We start from the raw sequence: 26677 nt of genomic DNA on the forward strand, positions 1-26677 counted from the left end.
GAATCCGTGAGCCCCCATGTTACATGAGTCAAGTTTATATTTTCTCTGTATTAATCTTTTGTTCAGGTTTATGCATAGACTGTATAAAGGAACACTGGTTATAACCTCCAGGTCTGAAAAGCGAATCCAATTTAGTTATTGTATCATTTCTAACAGAGGGCGACTTCAGGGATTTCTCACTTGATTTATTTCTTCTATAAACATTTCCTTCCAGAGTTTATGATCTCAATCACAAGTTTTACACCTTGTTCAGTCCAGCACGATGGACATTTATTCATAATGTAGAACTATCAAGAGTAAAACTGATGATGTAGTGGGGCATGTTTTAGGGTACGTCTACCTCGTGACTGATGGGTTGCATCAGGATTGAGGCTTCACAATGAGTATCCCTGGCAATCTACCCTCTCATCCTGATATTTTCTCTCCAAAAATATTGCAACTGCTCAGATGTCAAGCCAAATGTCAAATTAGTTGTCCAGAAACAAATCTTTGAGGTCACATTAGCCTCATGCTGTTGCTGCCACCACTTCATTATTATATTTAAACGTTTATGAAGGTATTGCCTCGCAAAGCGATACCTCATGTTGACTTTTCCTTTCTATTTTGCTACTTGTTGTCACTCTCATTCTTCTTCATTTTCTCATGTGACTTGTTCTTCAATCAGTTCTCTCAATAGTATTATCCCTGTGAAGCCTTGTTCGTCACTTGCTGCCTGCTGTCTCAGACTTTAACACTTACAAGCCATTTTTTTCTTTCTTTTCTTTCAGTTTTCCTGTGTTTGTGTCATTTTTGTTAAATTCAAATAAAAGTTTATATTTATCTAAGATACTGCCTGCTCAGGCCCACCTATGTCCTCACCAGCATAACACAGTAGAACTCAGCTGGAGGGAGGAGCATCTTTCTTCATCAAACTAAGATGGCCTCTGGTGTTTGGTGATGATGTGATCCAAACAAAATTCTCTACAGGTGCAATATTTACATAAAAAAGTCATTTTGAGTGCTCATATTCAGTTTTTTTACTTAATTTCCCACTATTATGTATTTCTTAACATCATTGTTACTTCTATGAAATAGCGCTATTTCCTTAAAGCAAAAACAGTTGCATACTTCAGTAGTGGAGCACTCAGGTGTGAAGTCTATCAGAGATGTGAGCCTCCCCTGATCTCTAAACCCCCCCATCAACACACACACACACACACACACACCCCTCTATTCCTTGACTTGAGCCTGGAGGTTTGCAGAAAACCGTTGAGATTGGAGTGTGTTGGTGGTGAATGATCCATGAAAGTTTGCTGCCCACTTGACACTATGACATGCTCATGTACACGTGCACACACATCCCTGAAAATGTCCCCTTTTTCTGGCAAATAATTATCTTATTCAATTTTATGTCAATTAATTTTTTTCCCCCCTTTAACTTGTAATGACAGAGTATGTGTTGCCTGCAGTTCATTAATACAACATGGCTTTGTCCAGTGTCAGTAAAGTCCTGTATTAGCCTAAAACTAATTGCGTATCTAAACAAGCCACAAGTCTGTGGGTTACATGTGGAGTGTTGCTACAGTGGGTCATGTGATTTAGAGTACATAGATGTGGACTGATCATTGGTGTGTAGGAGACTCTTAGCATGTCGGCCATGTTGCCATGTTACGATGAAGGATTTGAGTAAGTAAACCAGAACTGAGGAAACTGGAAATGACAATGAGACATTTTGGCAGTCACTCACAAGTTTATCAATCACTCCCAGATAATATCAATGCAGTATAATACAACAATAATAACCCTGCAATGAAAAGCTCTCTTTCACAAGATGTTCAATGTACAGTTGTTTATTCAACCAGTTTAAGAGAAATGGTGTTGATTTTTTTTTATGTTCATTTTTTGAGGGGCCGTTTTTAGAGCTTCTGTTGAACTGTACCAAACTATACTAGAATATTAAAGCTTGGGATTTATAAAAGCCAGATCCCGTTCATTCTATAAAGGTGAAATGAAAATAAGCGATTGTGCAAAATGTGAGTGCATGCAAGGTTGTGAGTAAGGCTGGACAAAGCTTCAAAAAAACTAGTTGGAGAAGCTAGAGATGTCTGACTCTCTCATAGCCAGGTCTCTGTCCAATTACTGCTCCAGTTTTTGTTCATTTCAGTGGTGTGATTGAAGGAGTATAGAGGAGTTGATTGTCAGTGTCTCTCTGCTCCTTTATGAAACCCAGCCAACCAAGAAAGATGAGAGAGAGAAAAATGGAGATGAATTATAGATTATTTAATTGAAAAATACCATAAATCAATTTTTTCCCTCACATTTATTTTTTTTTTATTTTGAATTCAGTATTTAAGAAAAGTGCCAACTACATGACTGTGATGTTGTTCATAGACGCTTTTATTTAATTCAGTTTGTATTGACTTTTTCTTTGCCTGGGGATGAGTGCAGACAAACATGCACTTTGAAAACACCCTGAAGAAGGGCGTTTTCATTTGTAGAAGTTCAATAATAGATGAACACTTAACAGTGTCATCGCTCACAAACCTGGCCATGTATTTATGTTGAAACAGCGGTCCAGGCCTGAGCTAACAGTAACAACGTTGCTAATTTGCATCTATGTGTCTCCTTTCAAAGATGACCAATGAATGATTCTCAACAGACACACACTGATTAACATGCACATTAATATTCCGCATATACTGCGGACATGTACAGTGTCAGGCATACTCATTATCTGCATCTGTGGTTGGTTTTTACAGCAGTTTTCAACCGTTCTTGCCTGTTTGAAACCAGATGCGTAGATTGCTTAATGCTAGCCTGCACGCTGCTAAAAGCATCACTTAACATCATTTATTCTTCTTGAATAAATGCACATTAAAAGGTGAAATTATGTTGGAAAAGTCTCCTGGTATACAACACTTTAACTAGACAGGAGAGAAACTCCTGACAGCACACAGTTTCATCCCTCTGAGAAGCTTAGCTGGCCAAAATATGTACAGCTGCTTATGAATAAGATTATGAGTGGATTACTCATTTTCCTCAGCATCTTAGTCAGAATATTGTCTTTCAGAATAAGGTCAAAACCTGTAGTCATAGCGGAATATTGAGTGCTTGTAAATGTCGTCACATTCAAACCCTGTGGATGGGAAGTTTTGCACGTGGGATTAGGTTGGGTCTGTGTTCTCTCTGGACGTCAAATTTAATCATAACAGTGTCCTCTGCTTAAATAGAGTAGCTGTTTTCTGTTTTATCTGTGTACAACTGTACTGTCTGCCTGTGTGTGGTGGGAGATAAGGTCTATTTAATAGCGCTGGTTCAACTCAGGCTTCCAGATATGGAAAGTCCCACATTATATGATGAGGTGGTTGATGGCTTTATTTTATCCTTTTTATTGTGATTTGACAATAAGTAAGATGACATTTTTATACTCACAAAGGCTAAAGAAATGAGTCACTACATTGCATCTGAGTCATTTCAGGTTATATCCATTAGCTCGTCACACTAGCCGCATCGCTGCTTGCTGGAGCACATCAGTGTGTTCTGCTTGTAGAGCTATGCTCCAGAGATTCAGACACAGTTGTTTGAAATAAACTAGAATGAATTATGCCTTCAATTTGAATTGAAGCTCAGTCAAGTCTGATAATGTCTGATGTAATTCACCATCAGCACGCACACCCCAGTCACCCCTCAGCTCTCTTCGTTAATTCAGAGCAGTGTAATTGTGCAATAAAACCCTCACGAAGGTTTAAATAAAGAGAAGTAACATTTCAACCTTCGTGAGGGTTAATGTGTATTTGTAATTGCATAAGTTGCCTCATTTAATCATAAACCAGTGGCTTTTTAGTATGAGTCAGTTTGTTTTTTCATGGAGTAAAAAATGTTTTCCTTAAAACTACATAAATGGAAACATTCACATGGGTGTGCACTGTATTGTCTTTGACCATCATTCTCGTGGCTTTCCCTAATCTAGATGGATCCTGTTTCTCTCCAAACAGAACACCAAAGGGGGGTATTAATCATTGGTAATTGAAGACCCTGCTGGGAGTAAATGAGCCTTAATCTGACAGCTGAGTGTGTACCATTAGCACCCGGGGGTCTTACAGTAGGCATTTGAATAACCCATTTGGTGCGAGGCTGATAGAGGCAGGATTAAAAGAATAGTCAGTAGTTTTGCTGCTGTGTTGGAGAGACTCTTCTCAACATCTAAAACATGTCTGCATCTCCAGTGAGTAGCTAAAGCTATTTCAAGTTCAGTTACGGGCCAATGCTTTGGAAATGTTTCTTCTGCATCGCCGTCGTCGAAAAGAAACATCAATCTGCTCAGATTGTATGCGACTTCTATGTGCTTTTATTAAATCTGATGAAACAATTTTAAAATTGTTGATCAGAGTTTGTAAGGAATAGAGATTCCTAAGATGCTTCATTCTTTCTCCTTTCAAAGAAATGTAACTGTTGTTCAGATAAAGTAGACACATTTTCAGAAATGAAAATGTATTGTCTGTCTTTTCCTTATGCATTGTTTGAGCTGAAACTCTTAAATCTTATTTGACAGATAAGACCAGAATTCATATCTCTCTCCTCAGCTTAGGTTCTGCGCCTCAGTCATCCGTTGAAGAAATGAGAGAGAAAAAAGCGGCTCGAGATAGAAGGCAAAAAGTAAAACAATGATTTTTCAAACCATGTTTATTTCACTTTCATTAGATATGAAACGTCATAATAAAGATAAGCCGATCGGTCTGGTAGTCTGGCTGGAACGGATTCCAAAAAAAGCCAGTGCCCTAGAAAATGTCAGGCTGTGTGTCCTCCAAAATTAAGAGAGGTATTTGTGTGTCCTTGCACCTTTCCACTATTTTCTCTGTTGGGCTAAAAGCCTTACAACCAAAAATGGTCATCCACACTGTTCCCTAACAACACTTCCACTTCAAAAGCCAAAAACAGCTCAGGGAGGTGAGCAGAAGCAGCTGTGAAAAACAAATCAGAAGGTAAGATGAAGAGGATGATGTACTCTGCTTTCACCGGAACTGTTGCAGAACAAAGAGATGTAGCCATCATCAGTAAACAAATTAATGTCTCACTAATGGGTAGATACAATAATCTGAACATGTTGTTGATGGAAATTAGAACCATTAACTTAAAACTAAACTATTTCGGGATGTAGCTATGATAGAAGTTGGCAGGGGAAAACCTAAAACTTGTTCATGCATATACAAATAAAAGCGTATATGTGCACAATCAGGTCTCCTCCCATACATGTGCAATAGAGCAGCATCTATACAGGAAGAAGTATTCTGCACATGCACTATGCATCAAAGAATAGCAATGGCAACACACATGAAAGATGAACAGGAGTGGCTTTTGTACTTACGGCAAGAAAAAGGAGTGTGTCACCACTCAATCAGAACAGGAGCAAAGACAGAGGTCTGCATCCGCTCTGTCCTTGCGTATGTGCAGTTGTTGTTTGTGCGGCATTTGTGTTGTGCTAACCAGCGCGAGGTCATAACGAACTACTCTGAACAAAGACGTTCCACACAGAACATCCGCGTACCCTCCGGTAGGGCGGGATGATACAGACAAAAATGAATAGCACCATCATTTTCATCTAAAGCCCTGTTTTGAGATCAATTCTGTGTATATCATGCCTACTGTGCTACAGAAAATCATGTTGGATAATAATCAATCTTCATCTAATAGTTAATGTATGGTAATGAGTTAAAAATGTAACTTTTCACATTTTATCTGTGAGATATCCGCCTCGCTAGCTGTTTTTAAAATTTCTTTTGCTCAAATTGCCACAATTCTCTGTACTGAAAACAATCCACAATGTAATTGCACATTTAGATGATATTTGATGTATTTCGGATGATGTGTTTTGCACCACACAGACCCTCACTCTGGCTGAAGATACTGTAATTATGGTTTTCAGAACAAATTATCTGCACGGATCAAACAAAGGCAATATTCCTAAACCTGGAGGTGACACTGTCAGGGTCTTCACAGAGATTCAATCTTAAGCAAATATGTGAGCAAAAAGGAATTAACACAGATCTCTTGACTCTGGAATAGTGGAAGCCTTTGCTTGAACACTCTGCACCTTGCTGTTAACATCCTATATGGCTTTTTAAGATTCACTCAAAGCTGCTCCATACACGTCATAGATGTCTTGCAAATGCACCGAAAACAAAATGCATTTTTCCCGCATTAAATCAATACCATGGCAGTAACAGCAAACCATATGGAGCTGCAGACTATTGTAAACTATGAGACACTGTAAATGTGCTGTGAAGAAAAAGAAGAAGGAGATGTAAGAAAACCGACATGGCTTCCTCTAATCTCTGCTGTGATTAACATCTATTCTTTTGTCTTTGCGCGTGACTGTGCGTGGGACAGTTGCAGTTTTCATCTATCAAAGGATTTGCCTGCACACTTAAAGATGCATGTGGTTGTAAATTCTTTGTTTTGTGCGTGTGAGCAACTTTGTCGTCGTTCATACAGAGAGTAGGGAGGAAATGACATGGCTCTTAGCTTTCATTTCAGGTGTTGGATTTATTTGCACATAATGCTCTGCAATGCACAAGGAGGCACAAGGTAAAAGTGAAATGAAAATCTTGTTTTATAGTCAGTATGAATTTGATTGGGGTACTTCCATCCTATTCCCTTCTACATACTCAAGAACAGTCTATCTTTATATAGGATTCTCCTCTATTTCTTGCTCATCTCCAGCTTCCTGTTTTTCCTCGCCTGTGCTGTGTTTACTTGCAGTCCCACCCCGTTTTAATTTGCTTTTGCTTCACCTCTCTGCCCTCCTGCTTCTCTGTAACCTCCACTGCTGCTCAATAGTGCTGGAGGTTGTGACCCGGTGGTGGATTAACAGCTTCTCAGCCGGCTCGGCTACAGAGTGGGATTGACTCGGTATACTCTGACCTGTCCTCTTAACTGCTAATTGGTTAACCCGCTAATCCAGCTGGTGGTCAATGATGACACACTCCAAAGGCAGCTTGGCTATTTGGCTTTAGCTCAGCTTTACTGTGCCAGGAAACTGTTGCCAAATGGAGTATCAGTTTATTAAGGACAAATGGTGAGAATACTCTGATAGTTTCTTGACACATACAGTAAGAATGGAACGCCTTTTGGTAAACAGTTAACTACTTACACACACCTCCCATCCTCTGAAAGTGTAAAGAAAGGATAGGTTCAGGCACAGTGGTCATAGAACACCTGCAATTATGCAGACTTCAACACTTAATCACTGCTATTAAAAACACAGGCTTTAAATGTAGTTATATGAAACTACACAGGAGGTTAGTTCACAGACAGAAACACGACTAAAAAATGTTTATCCTTCGTCTATTAAAATGAAACTAAAAATTAAGACCAATCAAGTTGACTGAAATGAGACTAAACCTTCTTGAGACTGTGTCAACTTCTGTACCACAAGACTTCAGGAAAAAACAAGCGTGCGCCTGGCGGGAGGATGATCCCAGACATCAAAATATTGCAGGGCAACAGCAAAAAGTTTCTTGGAAGCTCAGCAGTGTGCTGACCTGTTGTTCTTTGTTTCTGTGATGGAAAGCTTTTTGTCCTGCACCTGTGTGTATTTTGGATGTGCGCACAATTGTTCCTTTTTCAAACTGACGCAAGACTAAAATGCGATGACATCTACAAGCCGTGCTATTCAAAATACAAAGAACACATGACAGAAAATTAGAGACGTATGAGTGTTCACCTCACCCAAAACACTGAAATTGCTTTTGAAGCACTTGCCATATTAAAGGAGGGGTAGACTCCCAGATTTCTTTTCACTTTTTGTTATATCCTGGAATTTTTCATGATGTCTCGATGGCAATCAATGAACTATGATGTTTAAAAAGGAAGCATCAAAATCCATAATACATTAATTACCTCCACCCAATCAAAACCCGCTACCAGTTAGATTGGTTGGAACCGTTTAGCTGTCCATCAACAGCCGAAACCAGACGGCACCTGATTTGGCAGCTTAGCTTCCGTCAAAAGGCTGAGACCAGGAAGCCAAAAGTGGATATCAGCGCCGTGTTGGATCGGTATTTGGTGAGCAGCTTCAAGGAGGACGAGCATGGATCCAAAAGAAAACTCTTCAAAAAGAAAAAGGTCTTTTATAGAACTAGCAATAGATAAGAGGGAGAAGGACAATGGCTCGGTGCAACGCGAGCGATTCTTGGGGATTCATTTGCTTACTAGAGGAGTCTAAAAGAATCAAAAAGTTTAGCTGCAGATGCGCAAGTAGCAGCCTTTCTTTTGGACGGGTAAGAAACCCATTTGCTGACTTTTGCTAGCTAACTGTAGAGGCTATATTTGCGGTAATTTATTGTCAATGTAGGTTGTGAGGAGCAAGGAGGGAGGGTTCATGATCAGAATATGATTCCAAAAAATGATTAGACAGATGTATGCCATATTGTTTGTATATCATGTTTCTTTTGTAAAAATTTTAAAAAAGAAAATAAAAGAATGTAAATAAAAGGGGGGGGGGGGAATAAAAAAAATCATGCGGCGCCAACCCCACCTTTAAGCATTCAGTGGGATAAAGAAAATATGGATTATACCAGAGTTTGTGAAGGGAAGTTTCAGACATTTTTGTAGTTTTTAGTAGTTGGTCTCCATTAGTTTGAAGAAGTGAGACAAAGGAGAAAAACATCTTCATTTGACCGAACACCTACTTGTGTGTTTAATGTGTTTAATGTAACTCTTAGACGCACGCTGCAAAGAAATTGAGGTCAAATTCACTTAGACAAAAACAGTTCATAGTTTACTTTGACTAAGATGAGACTGAAGTGCTCTGAATTTTTGTTAATTTGTACAAAGAACAACAGTTAGAGGACGACTGAATACAATGGAAAAATAACAAGGACGTTTGACACCCATAAATCAGAAGAAAAACAAAAAAAGCAGTCAAAACGAACTCTACCCGAAGTGTAGAACTGTGCTTGCTAAAGCCAGAGTGAGCTGAGCTGATGTGCAGCCTGACTGGACAGCTGTGTTGACTTAAATTAGAAGAGGATTTGTTCTGTCACAGGAGTTGATGACTTCAACCTTTAGATACTTCACGTACTGTATACCAGGACATTGTAGCCTACCGACAAAGGCATAATTGAACCAGGAAGAGTTGAAATAAAATTAATTCTCACTCCTGGGAGCTTACACATCAGGATGGCAGCAAATTAGAGAGCAATGACAGAACAACCCTGACACATTCTTCCAAGCTAGTAAGTGGAAACAGGAAGACCGGGGATCTTAGCCTCCCTCCTGCTTGTCCTGTTCATGTTTATTGCTGACATCATCCATCACACAACGACTAACGTGCTGTACCTTTGCAGAGCTGTCCAACAGGGAGCAGCCTCTGTCTTTAATCTCTTTTGCCTCACTCACCTCTTTGCTGTTTGACTGCCGCCCTCTGGTCCCAGTCTATGGGGGGCTCTGCGCTCCATCTCCTTCATTTGACCGGATCTGACTCCATCCCCATGTTGGTTTTATGGACAAAAGGCTCGCTGTGAAGTGTATCAACATGTCTCTAGAGACTCCTAAATTCATTCCTCATGTAAGCCAGTCACAGTTTATCCACTTCAGGAATAAAGCTCTTATCTAACAGTGCCTCTGGAGTCCTTGTTGTTAACATGCAGGTTTGGAAGACTTAAACAAACTACAAATATTGTCTTAGAATGATTATTACAGACTTTTGAATTCAAAGTCATTAAATGAGAAAACAGAAGTTTTTCTAAATTTTCGTAAAAATGGCATCCTGTATTTCACTTGTTCTGGCACTGAAACCGAGTGTTAGAAGTGTACAATAAGAGTAGAGAGGAGGATTTGTCATTGGTAGTGTGTTGCACTGGTTACTGAAATAGACCAAGTCGTAATGAGTTTATTCAAAGACTCCCTTCCATCCCTGATGCTGAATTGATTATCTTTATTAGATAATAGAGGTGAAACGAGGGCCATCCTAGAGCCAAACCACCGACAGTGAGAAATCACAAAGGATGAGTAATCTGAATGAAGATAAACCAGCGGCTCTTAATTACCTCGTAGCTAAACTTATTGTTTTGCCATGTCCAATCTGCTGCTCTCTCTGTTTAGAATAACAGCATTAAGCTCAATAGTGCCGTATGTTGTGTTTTGGATCTGTTAACTCACATTCTGGAGATTCTGATGCTCAGGGTCCTGTTTTCCTCTCATTTGTGCCATGTATGTGTTGTGCGCCGCCGCCCCCCCCCCCCCCCCCCCAGCAAACTGGAACAAATGTTGAGGCTAATTGAGCCAGTTAATGAAATAGCTCTCTCTCTATGTCTCTCGCTCTATGTCTCTCGCTCTCTCACCCTCACACACAGCTGGTTGAATAAGATAGAGAAATGAGTGGTCAAGGACTATTTAATGATATGATGGAGGGGGGGTGGTGCGTAGATGTGTGTTTGCGTGCGTGTGTACCCATGCACATATTTGGATGTCAGACACAGGACTAAAGGGATGTATGATGGCTGATGGGATGGATTAGTCAGAAGGGAAGTTACAGTAAGTGGCTCCTTAATGGGCAGCTGTGGCCTCATCTGTCAAATGTGAATGCCGCATTTAACCACGACATCAGGCAGTATACTCACACTCTCCGGAGCTCAAATGGCAGTTAAGACCCTCTTATTCAGAATATGTCCCTGTTTCTTAAATATAAGCATTTGCTTCTTGTCTCTGTTTTAAATCAATGTAAATGGAATACTCTGGCATTCACAAGCGATTTGCTAACATCAGCTTGACGACTGGAAATATGCGATCTCCCTTTTTCACTATTTTCTTGAGGGAGCTTCTGTTGTTTTCAGCTGCAATATAATTACAGCATATACAGGCAGCATGGTGGTGCAGTGGTCAGCACTGTTGCCTCACAGCAAGAAGGTTCCAGATTCGAGCCCCAGCTCGGGCACTGGATCTTTCTGTGTGAGTCTCCATGTTCTCCCTGTGTTTGCGTGGGTTCTCTCTGGTACTCCAGCTTCCTCCCACAGTCCAAAGACATCAAGAGGGGACGAGGCTGATTGATACTCTAAATTGACCGTAGGTGTGACTGTGAGTGTGAATGGTTGTCTGTCTCAATGTGTTGGTCCTGAGATGGACTGGTGACACGTCCAGGGTAAATTCTGCCTCTCGCCTAAAGGCTGCTGGGATAGACTCCAGGCCGCCCCGTGACCCTGAACAGGATAAGGAGTGGAAAATGGATGGATGGATGGATGGATAATTATGAACATTTAAATTTGCATGTTTAAATTTCAAGGATTGACATGTAAAATCTTTGACTATTATTTGCCGTCACAGCTCCTGTTTTACTGGAAACGGTGTGAGACCTAAAGACACTACAATTTAAAGCAGTATTTTTTTTTAAGGGCCCAAATGCTTTGTATCGCATGTAGCGTTTATTAAAGAGCTTCATCATTATTAAGTGATATAACCATGTAGCGTGTGAAGCTATATACCACCAAAATTGCCCACTTTCCGAATGCTGTCATTTTCCCTGAGGATGACATAATTAAGGCCCGACCGATTTAATCGTCCGACCGATTAAATCAGCCTATTATAGCCCGTTTGAGAATAATCGGTATTTGGCCTAAACTGGCCGATAATTCCTGTTTATTTTTCTTCCAGAAATAAAATGCAGGGAATAAGACATGGTTTCACTTTAAAAGGAAAGGGCTTGTGAATGTTTTAATTTTGTTCTCATAATTCTTGTCCCACACGACCTTATTCTTTTGCGGTTGTTTGTTTTTTATTGTTAGTTTCAAAGATGTAAGATGAGCAGAAGAGTTGTACATCAACTTTGTTGTTTGCACTTTATTTTAAAAACAAAAAAAAAACACCACCACCACCAACGGTGCCTTGACTTTCAGTAGGGGCTTGTGAATATTTAAATTTTGTTCTTATCATTCTTGCCCCACTCAAAATACCTCATTCTTTTGCAGTTGTTTGTTTTTATTGTTTGTTTCAAAGATGTGAGATGATGAACAAAATAGTTGGATGTTAGAATTACCTTTTTGCACTTTATTATTGTTATTATTATTATTTTAAAAAGCTAATGCTTCATTTTTGTTGGCCTTATGTTAAGGATGGTTATTGTGTTAATATGCTGCTTGCTTCAATTCATTTTCTGCCTCTAATTTACATCTTTGTAGAAGTCTGAAAGGCTCAAAAGCAGCCATTTGTTCTATATATATATGAAAAAAAATTAAGTATATATATATTTTAAACCTAAATCAACACAATTTTAAAATTTAATTAAAAAAAATCATCTAATTAATCTGTTATCGGATTTTTTTCCCTCCAAAAATCGGCATCAGCTTCAAAAAGTCCAAATCGGTCGGGCGCTAGACATAATGTTCTCGTACAGGATTTATTTAACCTCCAATTTAGTCTTGTGGACAGGTAAGCAAGAACTGACAGCATTTGCAACTCCTCGCTTACAGAAGTCTTTTACATACCTCTAACTGGCAACCACAAAGGGCTGCAAAGACTTGGTCATAAGAGATATATAGCAAGGAATCACAGATACCCATCAGCATTTGCTTCCTGTCAAGAGGCAAGACTGAATTCATGGTAACATTCAAAAAGATCTAGCTTTTCATGCAATTTAGGAAACTTGGGACATAACACAGTACATGCTCAGATATGTCAAAACCCACCCACAGAGTCTCTTGCTTCCAGTCACTCAAGAATAATAAAAAAAAAACCAGGGTTGCTGTTCAGTTCTTTTGTAAATAGTTTCAGCAGGCTTACTTCAATAACCTTGACATATCAATGGGATATTCCATCATCACAGTGTACATTTTGGGCCCTTGGTTAACGTCAAACCCTTCTTATTTGTTATCGCCTCTGAATGAAAGGTTTAAAATAACAACCCCTTTCAATCAGAAAAAGAATCAGACAAACAAATGCAACCTAAGGCTGAGTAATGAAGTGAAATCAAATAGCAATTCACTTTGATTAACAGCACAGGCGTCGTTTTAACCCTGAAGCAATCACACAAATTGACGAGAATGAAGAGGCTCTTAGCATTGCAGAAACTGTAGATTCTTGCTCATGTGAAATGAGTGGGAATCAATAATGGACCACAGGAGGTTTGGAAGTCTGCTGGGATTTTTCCATTCAAATCCAACAGGCAGGAATTCTAAAGCTTGTTCCATTACAATATTGATCAGGAAATAAGTATGTTTTCCTTGTGTTTTCTTGCATGCTAGCTTCCTCTCACACTCTCTCACTCATGCACCATTTACTTATTCATGTAATTGAATGATAATTTATTTGCACTTTTTGTAAAACGACTAATTTGACGTTTCTCTGCATGGCAACAGTGTCCTAGTTGCAGTGCTGTCTTTGAGCTTCCCCATGTACCTTTTGGACAATGCCTAGAAACTGTGCCTCACCTCTAAATGGAATATTCAATTTGGAAGTCAAAGTGGTTTTATGCTTCCGTTGAATGTTGCTTAGTGCTGGAGGTGGTAATCAATCCAAATGTTAAGCGTGTTAATAAATGTGTTTCCTGCAGACCACCCAAGGCTCATCAAAGTGCTGCAATCCCAGGAGGCTGCTTGTGTCTGCACGGTAGCTGTGTGGTCTCACATGCTGCATAAAGTGGGAGATGTGTTTTTTAACATTGCGTGTGTGTTTATGTATCTGTGTTTGTGTGTCAGGCTGTGTGTTCTCGTGTGTGTGTGTGTGTGTGTGTGTGTGTCACGTTCTAATTTTCTCCGCTGCATAATGTGCACCATTTGAATCCAAGGTCACACCGCTTCTATTAAAATTAATTCAAATACCTGGATCCCAGTCAATATTAGCTAGAATCGGTGGAATGCAGATTCCGGGGTGGGGGGGTGGGGGTGGGGGGGTGAAATTGATTTCTGCTGCCCATTCTGCATAGACACACTTTAATGTGGTAAACATGAGTCTTGAGCACATGCTCTCTGTTCTATCTGCTCTGAAAGGATTCTCCTTTCAGCTTCACAAGACTGCTGTTACTTGATTTTATGTTTGTATTTAATGTGGTTTGAAATAGCTGGAACATGTCAAGTAGTTGTCTCATTTGTCCTTATTTGATTCAGAACAGAAAAGAATGAATGTGGCACCAAATAAGGCATCAAACTACTTTTATCTAAAGGTGGTTCCTTATCTGATTCCTTGATTATTTGCTTTAATTTTCACGTTTTATTTTCATTTAAAACGTTCTTCGTTTTTCTCAATTTTAGTTTTTGCTGTGTGAGAGTTTTCATTGGTTTTGCTTCATTGAAACCACTTTGTAACTTTGTTTTGAAAGGCACTATACAAATAAATTTGTTATTATTACTATCACCGCTGTTGTTGAAAATAAATTGACTAGAATAAAATACATCAACAAATAAAACTGATAACAAAAACAAATCAAAAAGTGGAATTTGTTTTTGTTCGTATCAAATAATTTGTTTCCTAAACAATTTAACTAAGCCGAGTTCTCTCTAGAAATATTATCCGTGTAGAGAATCAACAATCGGAGGCAGAACACTGGTGGCTGTAAAACCCTGCCCGTTACCTTCAATAATTCATGTCTGTCATCAAGAACGTTTCATTCTGGTAGCGATTCATCTTTGTTCCTGTGGAAAACTCTTCTTAAGGCAGCCAGGTTCCAATCATTTCACAATTTCGTGGAATTACTGCTCTTCTCGAAATCATCATACTCGGCATGCTTCGTTTCACCACACGCACACTCTTCTAATAATAATAGGGTGGGATGCTGGAGGAATGTGTCCAGGCAAGCAAAACATTGTGCTGCTGGTTTGGCAGAAATCTCACGAGTCCTACCATTTTCTCCCTCTTGTGCAATCAAGGGTTTTGTGCACCTCCGTGTTTAGCGGTGAGAGACAAGACAACAAACAGTATCTGTGTAGCAGCTCTGATAGTCAGGCGATACTCTGACGGTGACGCTGCCTGTAGAAGCTCTTCATCAATCGCCAAATCACAATGGAAAACCAGTTTTGTTTGTCAGTTGTTATATAAAACAGAAAATTATTAGTGAAGATTTTGCCATTACAGCTGTAGAATCCTCACAGCCGTGTAGTGGTGTTAATGATAAAAACATACCAGTGGGAGGCAGCAATGCAAAATATGTGTGTAGTCTGCCAGATACAACTTACTCAACCTGGGTTCTTGTCCGTACTTGTGTTTTTGTTCACTTGAATGTCTTCAGTCAGGTTTCTTAGCACTGATCGCTGGTGTTGCTGGACATGGGTAGGGTTACATGCAACTTGCACGTAACTCCTCGTTAGATATAATAAATATGTTTATTGTGAATAAATTACAGCCCAAATGCTGTTCCAATGGAGAGACTGCAACCAATCAAGTACAGTCGAAACTCAAATAGTCAACGATGTGTGATCTTGTTCCACGCATTGACCTGCCATCATCAAAGAGAACATCCATGGGGAATGCAATCCTGGCTCTGATGTCTGAGTCTTTGGTCTCCATCTTAAACTATTATTGGTGAAACTACATATTTCCATATTTTTATGCAGCTTTAACATTGAACAGGAGTGCTATCTTTTCATTTCTATCTCTGATTACAATCTTGCTTCTGTACTACATAACATACTGTGTATCATCAGTGGAACTATCTTTCACTAATGATAGTTCAAAGTTTAAAAAGAAACCCTCATGCATTTTTTTTCCTCTCTTCTGAGCTTGTTTCCAAACCATCGTGCCCGCATGGTGGTGAGAACTGAACCATGACATCTGTGTATCGTTACATCCCTAATGTGTGTACTTTATGCCTGTGCATATAGAATGGCATCAGCAGTAATGCGATCCCTGCATGGATCCGACGTGGTGAGGAAGGAGCTGAGCCAGAGGGCGAAACTGTCAATTCAATTTACCAGTTGATTTACGTTCCGATACTCACCTATGACCACCAGCTTTAGCGAGTGACCGAAACGGCATCGTACATCCATGAACAAGTCGTCTGAAATGAGTTTCCTCTGCAGGGTGGCTGGGTTCAGCCTCAGGAGATGGCTGAGGTGGTTTGGGCATCTGCCCCCTGGGTAGCCTCTTTGGATGTTGTGTCGGATGTTTTCCACATGTAGGTCCCAGACCCAGAACCCTAGGGGGATTACATATCGCATCTGTGCTGGGAACCCTTTGGTGTACCCCAAGAGGAGGTGCAGTGTCTTGCTGGGTGGTTGGCCACCACAGCCTGGTCCCAGATTTTGAACGTTACTGTATCAAGTAGAATTATCTTAACAATCACGCTTGAACAATCTAACCTTGTCTTATCCTGTCATGTCCAGTCACCGGGTGGATTTACCCACAGTGGACAATTCACCTTATCATGCTGCTATTTTCTCCCCCCCCCCCCGTTTTAATAATAATAATAATAATAATAATAATAACAAAAAAACAGGAAATACTTTAATTACATTTGTTCAAACCCCAGATGAAAACCTTTCATGCTGCATTTCTCGCTTTTTATTTTCCTGCTTGTGCAATCAAAATTCATTTTGTCAGTTCAGTCTAATTCCTTTTTGTATCAAGAGAAATGCAATTCATAGGGACAGAGCATGCTGTCAGATTTCTTTTTTTTTGGACATATAACTGCTTCAGATATGCTCCAAAGTATGCCATTAAATTGTCAATTTCCTGTCCTGTCAAGTTGGGTTTTTTTGAACATGAGTGGAAATGGGCTGACACGGTTTAATTTGCCTGTTGTAGTCATCAACAAAGCGCAGGCAGGTTTTATATATATTCTTTAATATTTCATAGATTTTTTTTCCCCCTCTTTTTCAGCAAACATCCTTTTTTTTTTTTTTTGGAATTGCACACATGGACGCCGCTGTATAAAACCAATCTGGACTGAGCTTTGAACAGCATTGTAAGTATACCTTGAAGACGGCGATGACAGTTGTCGAGAGACGACAAACGACCGCCCCTCCACCGCCACGACCCTAATATTTTTTTGTTTGATACAATCATGAGATTCAGACCTGTCAACCTTGGAAAGTTTCATATGGAGCTTGCGACAATTCATCCCTGTGTTGCTGCCGCAGACAAACAAAAACACACAAAAAGCACTGAAATATTCATATCAGAGTATAGAAGGAAATAAAGTGCATAAAACAAGGTTGTGCTCTATGCTGCCCATCTGATACTAATAACTGGATATTAGAGTCCCTTGGTCATCTTATGGAATGTATTAAAAAGAAAAAACAAAACTAAATTTTGCATGAAAATATTCCTGTTCAGGCATAAGAGGCCATAAAATGCAATATAAAATGATATTTCCTATATTTCATGTCCAGTACCAATATCTGGTACTGATTTGCCACCTGGGTCACATGGTATGGAAGCTATTTAAAAAAAATAAATAAATAAAAATAATTCAAGGCACCTTTTTATGAAAAGCCTGAGATTTCAGTTCAACATAATAATTTCTCCCCCTCCTCACTTGTTTATCCATGATTTGTTTGAATCAATAGGTTTGAATTTGAGGCTCATCGTTCATTTGTTTATATATTCGATGTGTCCTATCAAGATAATTAACAGCCGGAAGCTTTGATGGTGGGTGGGCAAGTGTTTTGTTGGTTGTGGATGTCAGATTCAGAGATTTACCACTTCATAGGCATTCACAACCCAATATACTAACTCCCGCTGTGGCTCATTTTCAAGTATTTCCATCAGGAGTGGATCCAGCACAGTGTACCTTCAACATCTGATGTTCAGTCTCTTCTTCCCTCTGTTCCCAGACAGTCAGCAGTTGCAAAGAAAATCCATCTTAACCTGCTAATTACGTCTGTCTGGCTGATTCTCCTCAACAGCGATTGCTCACTGGGCTGCACCCCTCTGCTTAAACTAACATGTCTCACTTTAATCACAGCCCCAGTAGCATGTTGGCCTTTACCCACCTCCGTTCCTCTCAGAGGAACCACCACGCAGGCCCCGAGTTGTTTCCTTTTACCAGCCATTCATCATTCAGACACAAACTAAAGCCCCGGGCACGTCTTGTGTCTTCAGCCTCGAGGAAATACGGGGACCTGTCCACCCAATTTTCTTGCTCAGCAGGACAGGTGATGCATTAGCGTAAATGAGAAGGGTTGACTCCTAATATCAATATTCATCATTTGAATTCATGTTCCTTTTTTAGGTACACACTAGTACTATTTTTCACTGTGTACATCAGCTTTGGCTTGTGAAAAAATGTAACTACAAAAAGCAAAACAGTGTCCATACTGTTTCTCTCCTCTTCTTTTTTTTATTCTTGGCGTGTAACATGGAAAAATATTTTTTGGTGTCTGGGTTTCTGCCAAACTGTTTGTAAGAAACCAAGGACAGCCATTACAGGGAGGTAATAGGAGCGCGTAGCTAAGATTGCTGCCTCATGTGGCTGTTCTCTGTGGTAAACGTCAACTAGGGGACCCTGTGTTCTTGGCGTTCAGCAGCCCCCCTCTCGTTTGCCTGACGTCACATCCAAGCGCAGAAGACTGCCATCTGTTGTCATTGTAGAGACCAGAACATGTCCCTTTGCACGCTCTGTAAAAATAAGAGTGCTTATTTAAATACCTGTTGAGAGCTCACCTGTACATGCACTCTTTCAAACTGGAGCAGAGTGAGAAAACGACTGGAAGTCATGAGAAAATGTTGATGTTCTTTTTTTGTTTACGTGTTTTTTCATACTGCCTTTGGTCAGTGTCGTGCAATTTTTTTAAATGCGCTGTCATAGTGGTTTGCAATTAATTAATCTGAATGGTCTCCTATGTGAATTTAGCTTTTAACCTTGTTAATATGTCAATGTGTTTTCCATATGCAGCCAGAAGTATCAGGAGCCTAATAAGCAGTCTGAGCATTTCCTCTGCGAAACTGCAGCGTACAAGGACAGTCTCAGCAACGAGGACTCAGACATTCAGACATCACACATCTGAGGGGGACCGTCAGCCGGTGGAGCTCTGAATAGACTTCTTGAATATTAATAGACCAGTTCATTCTAAATGAAAGCAAAAAATGTAGAGAAACATCCAGGGCATTTAAGATATTAATTTATTTTCTCTTTATTTCAATGCAAGGCCATCTTCATGCTGGTCTCTGTTTCCCCTCCACCCTCCTCTGTGCTTCAGAAGAATATCTAATGCTGTTACCCTTTGCTGTCTGTATAGATTGTGAATTCCAGTTATGGCACGTCTGAATCATTGGTATGCAGAGCGTAGGGCACACATAGTGGATGTGCAAGCAGGGCAGAATCCACATGTACAGGTTTTTGTTTTTTCTTCAAAAATTCTCCCAGTAATTGCTCTCTCTCTTGCCTCTGTCACTTTCTCTCTTTCTCTCTCTTTTCAGTTAATCTCAGCATTTCAGAATTTCATCCTTTTCCCTGTCTGCGTCCTCTATTAAGTGCATCCTGCCCCCCCCCCCCCATTATGCCAGTTACCTCATCTCTCCTCATTTACTTCTTCCTCTTCTTGTGCTGCTTCCTTTGTCCATTTTCATCTTCATTATCGTCCTCGCTGCCTTCACCTCAGTGCTCCTCTTGTGTCACCTGTAAGATTGGAGCGGGGGATAACTGAGATTCCATCATGAGGCTCATGAATAGGTTATGCAGATGTCAGTGACACCGCCGCACCTCCATAAATACGCAGCTTATTACCTGCCTCATCTCACTTCACCCGCTGTCTCTTAAATATATAGAATTTATGCAGCATGTATGACATCTATGGTATCGCTGCAGCAAATGTATGCTAATCACATCTCGGATTCACCTGTGCCCGCGTGCCTTTCCTCGGTGTTCCGTCGTTCTTCAGCAGGATGCGTCCAACTCTTTCAGGCCGTCAGCTAAAACAAAGATGAGGAGAGTGCAACAGTCACAGCTGCTACTGCATGCATCACTTCACTTGTTGGAGCTGCTCTTGTGTTACTGATTTTGACTGTTTCCTGTTTCTCTCTCGCTCTCTCTCTCTCTCCCTCGCTCTCTCAACTCCTCGTGGCTGTCCCAGAGAGAGTTGGAAGTGTTTGTATATTTACGTTTGAACACCCCCCCCCCCCCCCGAAAAAAAGGAGGAAAAAGGTGGAACCAGCTTATGGATCTGATTCCCACCGTCTTACTCTTCTGGTTTCCCTTCAGCTGTAGCGAGGGTGATAGAGAGTTCATTTAAGGATTACATCTCAGCTTGTGATGAGTGTGGAGCTCTGGGCGTTCCTGAGCTATTAACAAAGACTGAATTATGACCAGGATTTCCTTGAGAAGAGAGAATCATCACCCTGACCCGTTTCACCTCCCAATCAACTGATGGAGTCCTCCTCATCAAAGGCTCTTCAGCATTGACGTGCAAATTTCAACATGACAGAAAGGATTTTGTGGATTCAAATTTGATGCTCTGTCGAATTGCAGTAGGAAATACGCAGCAGAGGCCCACTAGTGTATGCTAATGGTCATCTCCAGATGGCTGAACGCCGAAGCACAGTTTGACTTGGCTATGCTCAATGATTCATGTAAGCCACATTGGCCACCAGTGAGATCGTCTGACCTTGCAGCCCACAGCCCCGGTCTGTGTCACCGGCCATCAACAAGGCTTTTCCAGACAGAAGCATATGCTGCGTCACTATTTATTTACGCTCGTAATGTCCTCTTGATGTAAAATACTTGAAGCATAAAAGAATGATGCACTATTGGCCTTTTAGGAAAAAAAGCTCCTGGTGCACTTTTTGGATGATGACGTGTGTATTGAAGAGCATCATTCATGCCAGACACTGAACTTTTTCTCCCCTTGTTACACTGGCATTGATCCGATGGCTGCTATTCATCTCGGCCCACTTTTGGAAAAAAACTCTTTGTTTCTCATCATTTTGAAAAAACAAAACTTTTTTTTTTTAGTATTTGCAAAATATGTAGATTCCCAGTGCTTCCATGTATTTAGTAGTACATGCTAAATGTGAAAGTGTACATACTCAGTGTTTCACATGTATGTTTTACCGTGAGCAAAATATGAATATCATTTAAGCTTTTTGAGATCAGCTGTCTGCCAGGTCAGTTGCAAATCGCTGGATATCGGCTAAATAATCCAATTCTGAGCATCCACCATTTTCGATCTCTTAATCTCCCCTCCTCCCTTATTTAATGTTCAGTTCTTGAATCGGAAAAGCTGCTACACACCACTCATTGGGCATTTACATATTACCGCAGTTTCTGGAGTTGTGGAGCAAAGACATCTTGTTGGAAACTACTCAGATTGTAAATTGGAATTAATGAGGTGGGAAGCAAAAGCTGCGGATGGGTGAACGTGGGTATCACGGGGGTAGGCATCAGTACCTGGGCTGAGGAGCTAAAGAGAAGGATACCAGGGGGTTTTAGATACTTGATGGATAGATGAGGAAAGAGAGGCATGGAGAGAGAGCTGAGGGGCTCTATCCGCCTGCTGCCTCTCCCCGTAGGAACAGCTGTCTCTCAGACTGGAGCAGATGTAGATACACAGAGGGGGGAGAAATGGTCTGAAAACTCCCTCGCTCCTCTTTGTGCTCTTCTTTCTTCCTGCTGGAGTCAAGAATGGATGTGTGATTCAGATTACCTGATGTGGACAGAGCACACAAGGATTTCATGTTAAAAGGCCGTCACAACAATATGGGGTTATTTAGAATGTCGTTGGGAAGTACATACAAATTATATGGCTCCGATTTTGACATTTTAATGTGAATTGTACATATAAAATTATGCGTTTCCTTAAATTATGACTCTTAAACATATTAAGTCAATAAATATGTACTTTGAATTCATGTTCAAATTCAAACTCTTTATTTATGAGATATCAAAAACTCCATTGAGTATAACTGAATGACTGGAAAATCTCTATATTTCTCTGTAACTCTGCTTTCCTCCCGTGTACTAAGTTGTAAAACCATGTGCCTTATCTCACTTTCAAACTATTTAAAAAACACGAGTGACAGGAATTTGGGGATTGCTCAATTTCAAGTGGTTGTCTTTGCCAAATTTCTCATGAACTGAATCTCTTTTTCTTTCTGCGCTTTGAGATCTAAGAGTGTCAGCGCCTTGATGTTTTACTGCTGATGTATCTAACCTACTTTTGGTCTCAACTCTTCACTTTCTGGCTCCTTTTTGAGGTTCATGTAAAGGATAGTGTGAGTATTTATTTGTGCAGGACTCTATGTGTGTGTGTGTGTGTGTGTCTGCACGTGTGTCCTCCTCCATTGTAGCAAATTATCTTCTTCTTCATTAATTTTGACACATTAGGAAATTAGCTTGTTCTCTGCTTGAGGCTACGTCTAAATGAGAACAGTTGCAGTAATCCAGAGCTTTCAAAGGCTTGTGAGGCTGCAGCCTATTCTAGGCTCCACGAGGCACAAAAAAGAGAGAGGCTGTGACATTTCTAAGTGATTCGTCTCAAAGCAGGTTATCAGAGAGATCTTCATAGTCGTTCAAATGACTGGGCAGTCACAGTGGGAGAATTGCCACCACCATTTTGATATTTTTTTCAAGGGAGAAAGAGAGTTTCCTAATATGCAGTCAGCTACTGAGAGAAATCTGTGTATTGGTGGTCCGGTGTAGGAGGGAAGTCAGAGCAGCCGGCAGGACTCTTTATTTCTTTTCCTTTTAAATCTTTTTTGTAGGGGTGCAGGATATTGGGTTTTTGGCTGATACTTCATGTGCCAGTATTTTACAACTGGTTTGGTTTGATTTGGCTGATAACCGATACTTGCCAGTATTATCTGTATAACAACAAGTTTATATGGTATTGACATTTTGTTTGTATTGAAAAACACACATAAGTTGAATTTGAAAGAATGTTTTTAATTTTTGAAACATTTGGAAAAGCCTGTTAATTATTGTTCCTTCGTCATAAACAACCATAGTGAACAAAAACTACAAAACTAATCTTGATTAGTATATATTGAATGTATAATGTATCGTATATAAAGTGAATATTAAGACCGCCAATCGGGTCGATAGCGATTTATTTAAACATGTGACCAAGATTGCTACTGATTACGTGCCGATGTCATCGTGCATCCCTACTTCTTTGTTGTTGAAGTCGTTTTTTTGTGTTGTTGTTTTGTTTTTTGTTTTTTTTGCCTTTTACTACTCTTTTACCCCAGTTAGCCCTACCACGCTGTCTTGGTCGACGCTTCACCGTACCAACATGCTTCTTCCACTGCATTTACAGTCAATAGCTACATCTGTTCTCTTGATCACAATGAGCGTCCATGAACAGGTACTTCGAATGGCCAGAGGTGGCGCTAGTGCAGGGGCCAGGACACATATACTCATCTGACTTTCATCTGCAAACTCAGACAGTTTTGTCTGTATTGAAGCCCAACCCAGCAGGACTCAGCATGGGGAGCCAAACCAGTAGCCCCTGTGCTGGTACGCAGCACAATAGGCCGCTGCTCCAGCTGGTGCCCTGATTCAAGGATGGAAAATGTATTTTGTTTTTTCAAAGGAGTCTGGACTCGAGAAATGTCATGAAACGTTAGTTTGAAGAACTCTGTTGGAGGAGTTGTGGTATGATTTGTGTTCTCTGAAGCAAAGAAAATCTTGAGAAAAGTGTGACATTTCATTCTGCTCTCCAAATCTGAAATCCATCGGTCCTTGATCCATCTGCTCCATCCTTAAAAGCCAGGTAACAGAAGGCTCCCCAGCTGAAAATAGAGATTTATTCCTAAACTCTTTCTTTCTGACAAATTCTTGACTCACATGGTCAAAACAGCTTCGCTGGTGTCCTCATCTTTGCTCCCTGCACTCCTACGATCCTCCATCTCTGTCTGAGACCTGACGTCTACTCCTCCCTCTGTCATGGTTTCACGACTATTGCGTGGGTTGAGGGGAAGGTGAGCCGTGACTCTCCAGAGAGCCACCAGCATATTGCAAATGCAAGACGTTTGACATGGATGTCAGAGGAGGTGCACTCATATATTCAGCGGTTAAACTGCCCACCCAGCAGCATGTGCAGCAGTTGGCTCAGACACAATGGAGCATGGAAGAGGAGGAAGAGGTCAACAGCTGAGACGACCATGTACTGTGCACTATAGAGCCTATTGAGTGAAAGCTCACTATGCTTCAGTGGCTCCCAGTACAGTTCAGAATGCTGCTCAACACAAGCACCGTGTTGCATGTGAATTAGATTCTTCAGTCATTTCTCGACGGCTTCAGAAACAGCTCGCCTCTTCTCGGTGCGACCTTTTACGGCTCTGAGGTCGCCTACAGCACAGATTTCACTGCTGCTTGTACCAGTTACAAAAACAAGTCTGTTTCCTGGGGTGTGTCACCATTTCCTCCAGTTATAACAAATTATGTTTGTTTTGACAGACCGGTTCACACTTGTCATGGGAGTTTAATTCAAATAAGCCTATGGAGGGTAAATATATTAGCCTGAGTCAGGGTGCTCTGGTGTTGACTGCCCCTTGCACTTGACACTTGTTGTCATAAGTTAATTTGCCAACACCTCAACAGCTGCGTTTAACTTGTGTTTACCATTTCAATGCTGTATTTTTAAGTGGAGAATAGCCTGCCACAGATTGGCCCAAGGCACTTGAGAAATCAGGTTAAAAGACCATTTTGTTCAAAATAAACCAACACATTTACTCATCAAAAAGCACACAGTGAGTACATACAGAAACAGCTGCATTCTCTATGTAAAAAAACAAAAAAAAACCCAAATCACAAATTGTTGTAGTATTAAAACTGCATAAGCAAATATGGCTGTTAGCAGTGAGGCTGTAGCAATGCAGTTCACTTATTCCAATATGCTGATGCAACTCATTTTTAGCACGGTCTCATGAGGTTAGGCACAAAATCATTTGGTTAGGACGAGGCTATGGTTCGGGTTGAGACAAGCACCGGTGTGAAGGAAACAGGAGGCCAATACTCACCACTGGTGACCTGTAGTCAACAGCTGACTGACTGTTTTCCCCATCCGTGACTGCAGTTTCCAGAAGTTGCGCCCAAAGAATTTCTTCTATCTCCAAGTCCCGTGCACTGCTTCTGTCTGTCGAGCCACCCCTCCCTCCACCTCCTTATACAGAGTTTTATTGGCTTTTCTTGACATCACCTGAAGAGTTCAGGCATAACACCTGCCTGCTCGCCTGTGACTCGTACGAATAGCTGAGTATGACTTTTTTTTGTTGCTGTTTTTGGGAGCCAGTCACATTGCTTTTTAAATAAATCCTCATTTTCTTCCCACATTTTGAGGGGAATTTTACTTCCATGCTAATATCTGACTGTCATCATGAATGAGAAACCATTTGATGTCTTTGACCATCATTCTTTCAGGTAGTGAGGGAAACCGATTTGATGTGGCGAAGCAGATGATGAAACAAATCAGCTTGTCTCTCCATGATGGGATGAATTCCCTCTGGAGAGTCCTTTGTCTTCTCTGTGAGTCATTCTCCTCCTCCTTTCTGTCTCGTCCCTTACAGAATCTAGGTTACATGACTTTTCAAGGTTGTGCGGAGCTTAAATTTGCCCTGTGATATCCTTTATTTAAAATTTAATCGATTCCCAATTGTGAAATTGGAAAAGCTAGCTTTCTTTTTTTTTTCTTTTTTAAATGAGGATGATCTCACCAGAGGGGTCTTTGGAAGGCAATCCTTCGTTGCCTTTGAAACGGCTTCAGTATAACACAAATGTCTCCCTCACCAGCAAACCCATATAAATAAGCCAAAGTAAGCAATCAAAGTGGTCTAAACAGATGCATTATTCACAGAGATCAGAAGACACCCCTTCTCTTCCCAGACTCCCTCTTTTCCAGAGAAGCTGCCGAGGGACCGAAGTGGGTGTCCAGTGATGTAAAGAAACACGAAGCAGCTTCTTCAAGCTGTCAGTTGTTCAGTTTCTCCTTTTGTAGTCGAAACTTTGTTATGGTAATAAAGTAAATTGAGGTATGTCAGTGAAAACAACAGAGTCGTTCTTGCATGTTTAAATGAAATGTAGTACAACATAAACATGAAACCCAAAGGAAAGACAAATGGATGAGAGATGAGTATTTGTGCCACACTTCTTTTGTTGCATTTTGTCTTAAACACAAAATAATCCCTGAGCTGCTTGTTAAAAATCTTCCCACTGGTGTTGCAGCCCTCCAAACCCACGGCTGTTACAGCATATTGTTCAGGCAGCTAAGCTAACCATCCCACCAGGGACGAGGAGGGAAGAAGTGAAGGGTAGTTGTTGCAATACCACCAAAAGATTTGCAAAATAATGAGAAACTATAAGCCAAACTAATCAGGACCATTTTAGCACAGCAAGTTCCACTTTAAGAAGATTTGTAAGCACAGATTCTTTTCTAGAACACTTTTTTTGAATAAAAAAAAAAAAAAAAAACATGTCAACTTTTTGTGTAATAATGTTATCATCCCTCTAGAGTCAGACGAGAAGATAGATACCCTTCTCTCTTCTGCATGCTTCAGGGAGCCAACACCCAACTAGAACGCTAGTTAGCTTAGCACAGTGAATGAGTGGAAAGGGTTTGTATACCTCCATCAAAAGTCATCAACTAAAGTTAAGGGAAAAGATGCTCTGAATGCATGTAGCTAATTCTTGTTGATTACATTTTTTTTTGTATACTCGTGTATCTACGTGTCGGTACATGAATTGTTCTTCATTAGTACGTTTTGGCATTATTTTTTTCACACCAATATATGTCACCTATTCATCTTGTTATCTCTGAATTAATGTCGTGATTCTTATTCA

General features: G+C 40.5%; 1 protein-coding gene and 1 long non-coding RNA gene across 4 annotated transcripts in view; one reads left to right on the plus strand and one right to left on the minus strand.

Annotated features, from left to right (window-relative positions):
• Nucleotides 1–26677, plus strand: part of sash1a (SAM and SH3 domain containing 1a) — a 258670-nt gene that overhangs the window by 43058 nt on the left and 188935 nt on the right. The gene's annotated exons all lie outside the window — the stretch shown is intronic.
• Nucleotides 18347–19871, minus strand: LOC147242950 (uncharacterized). Its single transcript, XR_015110562.1, has 3 exons — nt 19743–19871; nt 19415–19522; nt 18347–18522 (listed from the first exon to the last, which is right to left on the minus strand). It is a non-coding gene; the product is annotated as an uncharacterized LOC147242950 (long non-coding RNA).

This window comes from Aulostomus chinensis, chromosome 20 (assembly GCF_037954235.1).
Source record: "Aulostomus chinensis isolate RoL2024-O1b breed Wild chromosome 20, RoL_Achi_v1.0, whole genome shotgun sequence".
Taxonomy (NCBI): domain Eukaryota; kingdom Metazoa; phylum Chordata; class Actinopteri; order Syngnathiformes; family Aulostomidae; genus Aulostomus; species Aulostomus chinensis.